At 35.8% G+C, this 13530-nt stretch overlaps 1 pseudogene; it reads left to right on the forward strand.

The window, feature by feature from the left end:
- The first annotated feature begins 11545 nt into the window (after window positions 1-11545).
- On the forward strand, window positions 11546-13017 carry LOC107636443 (uncharacterized; annotated as a pseudogene).
- Window positions 13018-13530: the final 513 nt, after the last annotated feature.

Consider the following 13530-nt stretch of genomic DNA (forward strand, 5'->3'; position numbering starts at 1 on the left):
AACCTCCACTGGATGACAACACCATTGGTGTTATTCACCAAGGGCAAACAGAGCTTCATACCACACTTTCCTCTATCACTAGTCTCACCTCTACTCTTTAAGCACTTATATCCCGCATGGACTAACCCTCTACCTCCAATATTCAACACTCAAGCTTTAGTGCCCTTCCTTTTCAACCACATGATAATCTTCCCATCCCATCACCACCCTCAATGGAAGAGCACCCACATCCATCAATCCAAAAGCAAGATGATCCCAGATACACTATTGACAAGGAATAAGAGAAAAGGGATCGTCTTCGTGAATTCATACTTCATAAGAAGCTAGAGGAGTCACTACAGGTGGAGATAGTAGAGACCCTTGAAGTCGAAGGAGTGGTTGAAGAATTAGTGAAGGAAGACATCAAGGAGGATTCTAATTTTGTCTTAGAGCAAGAGGAGGCCCAAAATGTAGAGATAGGAGAGACCCTTGTAGATGAAAGAGTAGTTGAAGAGAGTTGTTATGAAAGGGAAATCATCAAGAAGGAGTACGATTTTATACTAAAACAACTGGACAAAGCAGCAATTATTGAAGAGGAAAAAAAGGTTGCAGACTCAGGAAATGCTGAACCTCCATGGGAAAGTCCAGTCATAGAGCCTCCTTCCAAGATGTTTGAAATTGATGTTGAGGAGGGTGTACAACCTTCAAGGCATATCATGGTTGAAGATTTTGAAGGGGATGATCAAGAGATGGACTCAATCATTGATGAATCTTTATCTACAATAGAACCCTCTCCCATTGGACTTGACATGGAGATTAAAGAAGAAGAAGCACAACCTCTCATGCCCTTAGAAAGCAATGAAGAGGAGATTGAATTGGAAGAAAGCTACCAAGAGGAAGAGGTTGAAATTGAAGAAGCTTACAAGGAGATGGAAGAATTCAAAGAAGAGCACAAGGGAGTGGAGCTTGCAAGATCATTAGAAACACCTCTCCCAAAGCTATTACCATCCAATACAACATTCAAGTGGGTAAAATTCTTATCCTTGACCTTTACTTTTCCACTTGAATATGGTTTACTTGAGACAGATGGTCAACTTAGAGCTCTTTATGGCATTAAGAGTAAAAGGGAGATGGGTAGTGGTTGGCAACACCATCCTAGGTTCGTTATGGTTGGAAGCTCAAGGCCTGATTGCAAGGGTTGGCATAATTCTCAATTAATTGGGTCCAGGAGGATGTTTAGATGCCTCAATGAGAATTCTAAGGCTGAACCACCCGGATGGAATCATCATGATCAACTTGAAGACGGGTGTAGAATCAAGATTTCGGATCCGGGAATATATGAGGATCAATTTTTGGAGCTCAAAGCTTCTGAAGAACTCCATCAAAGCTTGAGGAATTTACTTGGTATTGATAGAGCTTATTGGAAGTCCAAGCATTGGTGGAAGTTTCAAGACGAGTTCAAGCACAAGCCACCATGACAAAGAGCTCACCAAATGTCCAACTTAAGGACTATAACTAAAAGTGCTAGGTGGGAGACAACCCACCATAGTATGATCGTTTCGTTTCAGTCTTAGTTTTATTTTACTTTATTCTATTTTGCTTTTGTTAATGACTCTTCTCATAATCTCTGCATATAGTTTGCATTTGCATTTGCATTCTGCATAAAAAAAAAATTTTGCACGCAACGCACGAGCGTCGCTGACGCGTACGCGTCATATGTGCATGCGAGACAAGAGAGAACGAAACAGAACGTTGCACAGGAGTGTGGCTGAAGGTGTGCCTTAGACACAAGCACGCCCACGCGTGCACATCCCTGACGCGTCCGAGTCATTCTGAAAAAGAGCCTCCCACGCGATCGCGTCACCCATGCGAATGCGTGGCCTTGCAAAATCGACGTAAATGGGTATATGGTAGTAAGTTATGGTGGAGTAGGGCTGGAATGGTGCTAGAAGAACAAACCCTATCATGCAAACGCGTGCCCCATGCGTCCACGTCATTTTTCAAATTATGGCCATTCACGCGACCACGTCGCCCACACGAGCGCATCACCCAGATTTTTGGCAAAATGCATATAAAACAGAGAGTTGTGCGTATGCGAGGCTGCACTCACGCCAATAGCACAAATCAGGCCACGCGATCGCGTGACCCACGTGTCCGCGTCACCTGAAAAAGATCACACACCACGCGATCGCGTGACCCACGCGTCTGCGTCACATGCGACGCACGACTTATCTAGATCAGCCCAGTTATCTTATCTTTTCTTCCCCAAATCTAAATCTTTTCTCTCCCTTCTTATTTCTTTCTTCTTTCTTCTTCCTTCTTTATTCTTTCTCACTTTTTACTTTCCCTTATTTTTCACATCCATTATCAAGGTTCTTTTCTTTCTTTCCTTACTTTTTACTTTTTCTTTATTATTTTTATTAATGTTTTCTTCTTCTTTTTCTTTTCACTTTAATTATATATATTTTCTTTTTCTATTCATTTCTTTTCTTTTTATTCCTTTAATTGGTGTTAGATATTTAATTGGGTGATTATTTACTTCTATATTTTGCTTGTGAGCTATTGTGGAATTGTTTGACAATTAATATTACTTCTTAAAGGGTTGCTTGCATGTTCAAATTAATACTTTCAATAACATATTTACCATGCATGCTATGTGTTTGTGAAAAAGCCCGTATGGTATTGTGCATTATTTTATTCTACTACTCTAAATGCCTGTTTTTCACAAAACCCTTTGATATTTTATTAATTAAATATAATTGTCAATACAAACAGGTTGTTAGTTTGAAACACTTAATAATCAAATAGGGGCAATTGATGCTTGATCTATGCTACTCATGCCTTTGCCGGCATGCCAATAAATATCTTGCATCTACTTGCCATAACATGCACTTGCTATATTTCCAGTGATGAACTTTTCACATGTAGTCATGACCATGTGTTAACGACATCCTTCTTTACCGTGCATTGATTATCACTTATACCATCCCTTCCTTGCTCGAACCCTTAGCTTTACATGTACTTACTTTTTCCCTTTTTAGGATGGCCACCAAGAAGGGTAAAGAGAAAGCTACTCCCAAACCACCAGCAAGGAAAGGAACAAAAAGAGCATCAGTGTAGCAGCCCGTCCACTTGTACATCTCTGCATGCACCGAGGATGGTGCAATCTTTAAGTGTGGAGAGGTCGATACCGACTTCCATAGGTTAGTTATTTTCTTCTCAAACACCAATATTTTATTTTCTTTGTTTTTTCATTGTTGCATTTGCATGTTTGATTGCATATTTGTTTGATTTTGTGCAAATTTTACCACTTGGTTAAAGTAATATTTTCTTTTTCAAGAAACTTTTTATAGCATCTCACTTATTTGAATTAAACTTTTCAAAAAACTTGTTTGAAGGAATATTATACTGGAACATGGTTTAGAGCTCGAACACACAAAACCTATGAGATTTTTTAGCTTATTTGATTGGTTGCATTTTATCAACCAATATTCTGTTTTAGTGTGTTTTTCTCTCTAAAATTGTGATCTTTGTCTTGCTTGATTCTATATTTCCATTGTTTAATGTATGCATGCAATTATATGATTGAGGCCTTTGTTTCACTGAGCTTACATACCCGTATGGCCTTACCCTTTCATTATCCCTTGCAAACCAATTTTGAGCCTATTATACCCCCTTTATTCTTTACTTTAGCTCATCACTAACTCTAAGAGAAAAATAATAATGTCCTTAATTTGAATCCTTGGTTAGCTTAGACTAGTGAGAGTGCTCATGAATTAAGTGTGGGGAAGTTGGATTTGGAAACGTTTGGTTTAAGAATTGGGTGTTATATATCTTTATGAAAATGTGAAAGAAATGTTTAGGACATGTTCATGCATTCAATAATTTAATCATATGCATTGAGAAACTAAAACAAAAGAAAAAAGAATATATATATATATATATATATATATATATATATATATATATATATATATATATAAGAAAACAAAGAAAAATAAAGGAGAAAAAGAAAAGAAAAAGAGCAATGCATATGTACTGTACTTGAAATTAGAATGCATGAATATGTGGAAAACATGGTTAATGGATAGTTAGATATTGTATTATGATTACATGGATTGTCTAAGTTAGTTGGAAAGTTTAAGTTAATTAAGGATTCAGATTTTAGTCCACTTGGCCAAATACAATCCTACCTTGACCCTAACCCCATTACAACCCTTAAAAGACCTCTTGATATGTGTATCTGTGCATTAATTCTTTGTTGATTGGTAGAAGAAAAGCAAGCCTTAGAAAGCAAGGTTAGTAAAGAATTGAGAGAGTCGAACCTTGAACACTTGAGTGATTAGAGTGTATACACTTCCGGTGAGGGTTCGATGCTCGATTCTTTGTTCCCAGCTTTCATGAGCTATCTTCTTCTTGCAAGTCTATTTGTACTTTATTTTTATGATAAATAGTGAAATCCAGTTCATATTTGTTCTTGAAATATTTATTTACTTTTCACTAAGTAGGTAGAAGTATTTTCTCATTTAGTTGCATTCATATAGATAGGTTGCATTTCATAAGTTTTACCATTCCTCTGCACTCTTATAGTTTCTTTTGAGCTTAGCATGAAGACATGCTTTAAGTGTGAGGAGGTTGATAAACCCCATTTTTAGGGTTTATCCTGTGCTTAATCTAGTAGATTTTATCCATTATTCTCACACTTATTCATACAATTCGCAGGTTTTACGTTTTCCTTCCTGATTTTGTGCTATGATTGAAAACATGCTTCTTTGGCCTTAAATTTGCTATGTTTAATCCTTTCTTTATACCATTCGATATCTTGATATGTCTGTTAAGTGATTTCAGAGATTATAGGGCAGGAATGGCTTAGAGAATGGAAAGGAAGCATGCAAAAGTGGAAGGAATACAAGATGTTGAAGGAACTGCTAAGCTGTCCAGCCTGACCTCTTGGTACTAAATCAATCATAACTTGAGCTACAGAGGTCCAAATAATGCAGTTCTAGTTGCGTTGGAAAGCTAACGTCCGGGGCATCGCAGCGATATATAATTGTCATAGCTGCCCCAAAGCCAGGAGACGCGCACCCATGGATCACGCGGACGGGTGACCTGACAAAAACCCAATCTACGCTAACGCGTGGACGACGCTCCCTCGTGACTTTGCAGCGACCTGTACGTATCAGAAATCACTGGGGGCAATTTCTAGGCTATTTCTGACCTAGTTTTTGGCCCAGAAAACATAGATTAGAGGCTATAAAATGGGGGAATCAATCCATTCATAACAACAATTCATACAACATTCATATTCACAATTTTAGGTTTTAGATGTAGTTTTAGAGAGAGAAAGGCTCTCTCCTCTCTCTTAGGATATAGGATTAGGATTCCTTCATTTTCTTCATTCCAAGTTCAATGTTCCCAACTTTAATTTATGTTTCTCTTCTACTTTTAGATACTCTAATGCTTTTATTTGTTAATTACTTATGTTGCCAAATTGGCTTATGAACTCTTCATGTTAGATTTGAATATTCTATTTAATGCAATTTGAGGTATTTCAGATTTATGATTGTTCTATTCTATTTATGATGCTTTCAATTTAATTTAGATTTTTCTCCTTTTGGTTTGGTTAAGTAATTGGTAACACTTGAGTTATCAGACTCAGCAGTTGATTGAAAATTGGAATTCTCGCTGATTGATTTGGATCGCTCTAAAGCTAGTCTTTCCACAAGAGTTGACTAGGACTTGAGGATCAAATTGATTGGTTCACTTGACTTTCCTTTATTTAGTAAGGGTTAACTAAGTGGGAGCGATAAACAATTCTCATCACACCTGATAAGGATAACTAGGATGGGATTTCCAGTTCTTATACCTTGCCAAGTGTTTTCTTTATGATTATTAATTTATTTTTCTTTCCATTTAAATTATTTGTTCCTTATTTCAAAAACCCAAAAATACACTTTTTTCTCATAACCAATAATAAATCATACCTCCCTGCAATTCCTTGAGAGACGACCCGATGTTTCAATACTTCGGTTATCAATTCTATTGGGTTTGCTTAAGTGACAACCAAAATTTTTGTACGAAAGGATTCTCTATTGGTTTAGAAGCTATACCTACAACGTGATTATTTGCATAAAATTTTTTACCGGCAGAAATCCGATCATCACTCAAGGATCACGAATGTCATCAAATTCAGGCCAAGAGTGGAGAAAAACTAAGTAAAAACTAAGCCAAGCATTTTATCAAACACTTGGTGTGCATGAAAGTAAAATAACATTAAATTGTAATAAAATAAATTCTATAACTACCAAAGTAAAAAAATAGCAATAACAACTAAAGAAAGCAATAAATGATATCGAAACATAAATTTGCATTAATTGGAATTAAAATGACAAAAGTGTTCATAAAACATAAAAGTGACAAAATAAAGGAAATAACAAGAGAAATGAAGAAGAACAAGCTGCAATAACAATAAATGACAAGGAATTACAAGAAATTACAAAAAATTAAAAGTAGAAATTACAAGAAATTAAACTAAAGAACCCGAATTCTAGAGAGAGTGGGGAGCTTCTCTCTCTAGAAACTAAAAGAAAACATAACAAAAGCTAAACCTAATTGCCCCCACCCCCTTCGTCCTTCTTCAATTTGGCCTTAAATAGCTTCAAAAATGAGTTGGATTGGGTTTTGGGGGGGGGGGGGGCAAAAATCGCTGCCAGCGAGTTGCAATTAATGAGGTCACATGCAGGGACCTGTGTGGACGCACAGATGTGTGCGTCCGCACACATGCTGAATCCTGACTTGTGCATACACACAGGTACCTATGCGTACACACACTTAGACGTATGTCCACTATAGCAAATTGCATATCATTTTGAAGCCCCGTACGTTAGCTTTCTAATGCCACTGGAACTGCCTCATTTGAACCTCTGTAGCTCAAGTTATGACCAATTTAGTACAGAGAAGTCAGGCCTGGTAGCTTTCCAAATCCTTCATTTCTTGAATTCTTCCCTTTTGCATGCTCTTTTCCTCACTTTTTCAACCCATACTTGCCTTGGAAACCTGAAAATTACTTAACAAATACATCAAAGCACCAAATAGGATTAAAGTGAATAAAATTGACTAACTTAAGCACAGAAGAGCATCTTTTCACTTTCAAGCATAATTTAGGAAGAAATCTCAAAAGCATGCTATTTAGGTGAATAAATGTGGGTTTATGTGATGGAATCGACTCAAATCAAACCAAAATATATCGTAAAATATGGATTCATCAATTTTTTCACACTTAAACCAAGCATGTCCTCATGCTAAACCAACCAAAGGAGATAAATGAAGGGGTAATTATTAATGCAACTACCTACATGCATGTAACTATACTAAATTCTATCTATATATATCTACACTATGTTTCCTATTGAGTTTGGAAAAAACAAACAAAAGAATCTCAATCAATCCAAAGTATGAACTTAGGGCCAAGACAAGAAAAATATAGCAATATGATCAATGTCTAAAGATTGATTTGAAATTTTCAAAATTAAGTTCAACAACTTGCAAAAAGATACAAAATAAGCAATGGAAACATAGAATTGAGCAATTGAAACCTTCACCGGATGTGTTTACACTCTAGTGGCTCAGTGTGTAGGGTCAATCACTCGATTCCTCCTTTAATCATGTTTCTCAAAGATTTTCAAGTCGTCTAACAATCAACTATATTTGATGAATGAATGCAAACACTACAACAAATATGGCCTTTAGCAACGCCAAATTTTGTAATCCCTGAAAACCGTTCTCTTAGATAGGTTTAGACAACGGTTTTTTAAAGTGTTACTGGTGAATTTCATTTTTCATCAATTTCTAGCAACACAGTAAAACCGTTCTGTTTGACTATTTTAAAGAACGGTTTTATAACCGTTACCATGAGTTGGCTTTAAGCAACGGTTTTTTATTGTTGTTTAAAGAATTGCACAAAAGAAATGCATTAAAACCGTTGCCGAAATGCTACACTTTAAAACCGTTCCATTAGATTGTCTTAGACAACGGTTTTTGCAGTGTTGCTGTTGAAGTTCATTTTTTCATTATGCTATAGTAACAAAATAAAACCGTTCTCTTTGACTATTTTAAAGAACGCTTTTACAACCATTAGAACAATTATTTATGAAACAACCATTTTCTAATATTATTTAAATAATTATACAAATTAAACAATACTAATAAAAATAATTTTAGATAATTATATAAATTGAAATTATTTTTTCTATAAATATTGAATTTATAAAATACTCAAAATCTATTGCTATAAATAAATAACAAATATTATTTTAAAAAAATAAAATTGAAATAAGTTTATTATAATATTATATATTATTATAAATATATAAAAAAATATTATATTTTGAACACATAAAGCTAAAATAAATTTATAATAAATATTATATATTTTTATTATAAATATATAATAAAAATTAATATAAAGAAATAAAATTAAAATAACAATTTTCCCTAATTCATAAAGAATACAGCGAATTGAAGAAATTAAAGTAAGAAAGCTAAGCTAAGCCCTCATCTTCTCTTCGAAATAAACCAGGCCAGCAAAGAGCGAAGAACGCTCTTCCTCCTTCCACCGACCGAACCCTAACCCAGCCATCAGAATCAGAGACGCATTGCACCACAACTCTCCATGAAGTCGTAAATCGCACCATCATCGCAAGTCACCAGGAAGCCCTAAATCGCAACTCACCATCCTCGCACCATCATCGTCGCTGCGCTGCGTTCTTCCCAAATCGTCGCTGCGCTGCGTTCTTCCCGAATCGTCGCTGCGCTGCGTTCTTCCCGAATCGTCGCTGCGCTGCGTTCTTCCCGAATCGTCGCTGCCTCTTTCTTCCCGGCGTCACTGAGCCTCTCCTCTCCATGGCGTCGGTGCTTCTCCCCTCTCCGAGGCTTCACTGCTTCTCCACGGCGTCCTTGATCTCCCCTGTTCTGCTTCTGCTTCGCTGCTTCTACCTTGCTACTTCTGCTTCAGTGTCTTGGCTGATTGTGGATTGTGCTTTGCTGCTGTTGCTTCGCTGCTGCTGGTTTGCTGCATTGGCCGTTTGTGGGTTGTCATTTGTGGTAAGTCTCCTTCTCTGATTTTCTGTTTCTTAGTTAGGGCTTGATTGGTTGTTGGGTATTTTTGTTAGCTGTGGAAAGTGGTGATATTTGTGAACATGAGCAAGATGAGGGTTGAATGTTGACTGAGCTTTTGTTCTGGTTTGAATTTGGTTTGAATTTAGACTGGGTACTTGTGAAATGAACCTGGGGCTTAGGTTAGTCTGTTTTTAAGGTAGCAAAACTTTTATTATCTGCGAGTAGTGTGTTCGATGGCATTATGGTTCTGTTTCTCTGCTCTCTGTGAGGTGTTCTATGGTGGATTCCCAATAACTCTTTATTGAGGATTATAGAGTAATTTCTATATCGCTGTTTCTCAATTGTTTATTTTTTATTTTATTTATCTGCTTTGTTTATTTTAGCCTTGTTGTATAATGTTATTATTTGAGTGAGTTGTGGACTGCTTTTCATATTGGTTGGTTTCATCTGGGATAACAGAGGAATTTCATGCTTATTCCAACTATTTGACTTAGAAATCAGCATAAATTCTTCTCTTCTTCCTACATGCCTTAATTAACCAGGATAAATATTTATTATTTTAAATATTTGATGGAAAATGTGATGCTTATAGATGCTCCCCATTCTTGATTCGCGGTTACAATGACCAAATTCCAATCGACGACCCCTTTGAACATATGTATGTAATATTGGTTTTAATGGCAATCTGGCTTGCTGCTTCTCCGATTTCTGCTCTTCTTTTCTTAAGCATATCAATGGATAAGTCAATTTTATAAGCATGTAGCATATTGCAAGCTAAGCTTTAGCAGAAAACCAAAAACAGCATCATTTCATTTGAGCTAATACATTTTTCTTTAATTTGTTGTTAACAAATAATGAAGTTCCAACCCATCAGGATTGACAGGTAGGTGACTGCTGGACGCTGACTCATCATAATGCACAAAAATCAAACCTTAAGCAAGGTTTTTATTAACAACAAAAACAACTGAAATTCTCATGAAATGTTAATTCCGATTATATCCAAAATAATAATTATTATGGGGGTTTGGAGGATGTCATTGTTAGACAGATAGACTTAAACACAGTCCCACATATGTTGCTTTCATTCTTCAAAGTTCAAACGGCTACTTGTTTACAGCTAGCATTTTCTATTTGTTATTTTCTATTTCATTCTTCTAATCCTTCACTCTTTGCTTTGCACCATTCTTTACAGCTAGCATTTTCTATTTATTATTTTCTATTTCTTTCATCATTATTATTAATATTATTGTTTACTGTCTTATTTATTTTGGTGCCCCTTTTATCTACTTTTCTTAATAATTAATTATGGTGCCTGATGCATGTCTTGTGAAGGGAACCCCCACACCAATATCAGCCTTTCATTTTCAACATGTGTCACTTGTGACTCATCACACATTTTCTTAATAATATTATTCTGCTAATTGATAATTCTATTGTTTGATTTTTTAGTTATATATCATTTTTGAAAATAAGATTTCTAAAAACTGGTTTTAAAAGTTAATTTTTTGTTAAAAAATCTGGTTATGAATTACTTATATTTTTATTTTTTGTTGCTATTTTAGTTTGTCTCTTTAAAACCAGAAAAAGAGAATCAAATAGCGGATCTCTCTGTAGCTGTGATTACCTTAGATTTAAATTTGTTTGACCATTTAATTGTTAAGAATATTTACTGATTAATTGTTTGCTTAAGCTTCTTTGCATAGTTTGTTAGATACAAATTGTTAGTCTCTTGATTGATTGAGATGTTCTCTTTCGAACATGTGTGGTTGACTTCTAGAAATTTTTTAGAAGCAAAAAGCTCTTTATTAGAAAAAATCACTTATAGTTAGTCTAAAACATATGCCCGTGTTCTTTTATTTTAGTTGACAAAGTAATGGACAAAGGGTGGACTAGTTTACCAAGACATACTGAGGGTTACCAACATGGTGTTAATTCATTTTTGGATTTTGCCTTTTCTAGAGGTAGACCACAAGGACAAGAAATTCTTTGTCCTTGTTCTATATGTAATAACTTTAGTTGGGGGCGAAGGGATGAAGTTTATGATCATTTAATAAGTAAGGGATTTCAAAAAGGTTACACTGTGTGGGTTCATCACGGCGAAAGGATAAGTCACATGGATAGTGAATCCGATGAGAGTGAAGTCCATGAAGGATTTGTCGACGACATTCATGGGCTGCTAAACGAGACGTTTCGGCATGTGCTTGAAGGAGATAAAGATGCTGATGGGCCAAACGAAGATGCAAAAAAGTTTTATAACTTGCTTAAAGAAGTAAAACAAGAGTTATATCCTGGCTGTAAAAAATTTTCGATATTATCATTCGTTATCCGATTGTATTTGTTGAAGACTCTTAATGGTTGGAGCAACACATCCTTTACTGCTCTACTTGAATTACTGAAAGAAGTGATTCCTCATTTGAATATTCCTGATTCTTTCAATAAAATCAAGGCCATGGTAAAAGATTTAGGACTTGGTTATAATAAAATTCATGCTTGTCCCAACGATTGTGTTCTGTTCCGGGATACATATGAAGATGATGAATTTTGTCCAATTTGTGAAGCTTCCAGGTACATAGAAAATGTTGAGGTAGATATAGAAGTTGATAAGTTGAAGAAAAAACCTGTGCCTGTGAAGGTTTTGAGGCATTTTCCCTTGATTCCAAGGCTTAAGAAGCTATTCCTGTGTTCCAAAACAGCTGAATCATTAAGGTGGCACGATGAACATCGTTCAAAGGATGGAAAGTTAAGACACCCAGCTGATGGCCAATCATGGAAAGACTTTGACAGGCTTCATCCCGATTTTGCTAAAGAATCTCGTAACATAAGATTAGGGCTAGCTAGCGATGGATTTAATCCATTTAGAACCATGAGCATCTCCCATAGTACATGGCCGGTAGTTTTGGTTGCATACATTCTTCCTCCATGGTGTTGCATGAAACCAGAGTATGTCATGATGTCCTTGCTCATCCCTGGACCATGTTCGCCTAGAAAAAGCGTTGATGTGTATCTTCAGCCATTAATTGAAGAGTTGAAGGTTTTATGGGAAGTTGGAGTGGAAACATATGATGCTTCAAAGAATCAAACTTTTCAACTACATGCAGCACTTTTATGGACCATAAGTGACTTTCCAGCTTATGCTATGTTATCCGGTTGGAACACAAAGGGAAAGTTAGCATGTCCTTGCTGTAATTATGACACCTCATCTTGTTATTTAAAACATAGCCGGAAGATGTGCTACATGGATAACCGTAAATTTTTGGCTATGGATCATCCATATAGGATGGACAAAAGATCTTTCAATGGTGATGTTGAATTGAGGTCTTCACCAGCTTTATTAGATGGGGAACAAATTTTTGAAGATTTGAAAGATTTTGAAAATGTATTTGGAAAAAAGCAAAAAAATAAAATTGATGGTCCATGGAAGAAAAGGTCCATTTTCTTTGAGTTGCCATATTGGAAGCAAAATACATTGCGCCATTGTCTTGATGTTATGCACATCGAGAAAAACATATGTGATAACATAATTGGAACTTTATTAGACATTCCAGGAAAGTCCAAAGATCATGCAAATGCTCGTTACGATCTCAAAGATATGGGCATAAGAAAAAAACTTCAACCAAAGGAGATAGATGGTGGCAAGAAAGAAAAAATTGCTAAGGCTTGTTTTAACCTTACTAATCAAGAAAAAACCATTTTTTGTAATATTTTAAAGTCAGTAAAATTGCCATCTGGTAGTGCCTCAAATATTTCTCGGTGTGTTCATGTTGCTGAGAAAAAGATATCAGGCTACAAAAGTCATGATACTCATTTTATGTTGCATTATTTGTTGCAAGTAGCTATAAAATGCACAATGCAGAATCAAGTAGCTGGCCCTTTAATTTATCTAGGTTCATTCTTTCGTTCCTTGTGCCAAAAAGTTGTTGAAAATGATACAATAGAGCATTTGGAAGTAGATATTAAAGAGATTCTGTGCCAATTGGAAAGAATATTTCCTCCTAGTTTCTTTGATATAATGGTCCATTTGCCTATTCATCTGGTAAACGAGTTGAGGTTGGGTGGCCCAGTTCAATTTAGGTGGATGTACCCCATTGAGAGATATCTGTGTAGGTTAAAGTCCTACGTACGCAATAAGAGCCGCCTCGAAGGTTCAATTGCTGAAGGATATTTAGCCGAGGAATGCTTGACATTTTGCTCAAGGTATTTAAGTCGTGATGTGGATACAAGGCTGAGTAGGAGGACACAAAATTATGATAATTGCAGTAAGGCTGACGTATGTCATGATAGCTACTTTGCATGCTTGGGGCGACCAATTGGTGGAAAGAGGAAAGGGCAACCTTTTTCTCTCGATACCAACTCAAAAATACAAGCTCATCGGTACATCTTATTCAATTGTGATAAAGTTAAAGACTACATTAGGTATTTTTCTTATATATTTTC

This window comes from Arachis ipaensis, chromosome B4 (genome assembly GCF_059453495.1).
Source record: "Arachis ipaensis isolate K30076 ecotype BB chromosome B4, ASM5945349v1, whole genome shotgun sequence".
Taxonomy (NCBI): Eukaryota; Viridiplantae; Streptophyta; class Magnoliopsida; order Fabales; family Fabaceae; genus Arachis; species Arachis ipaensis.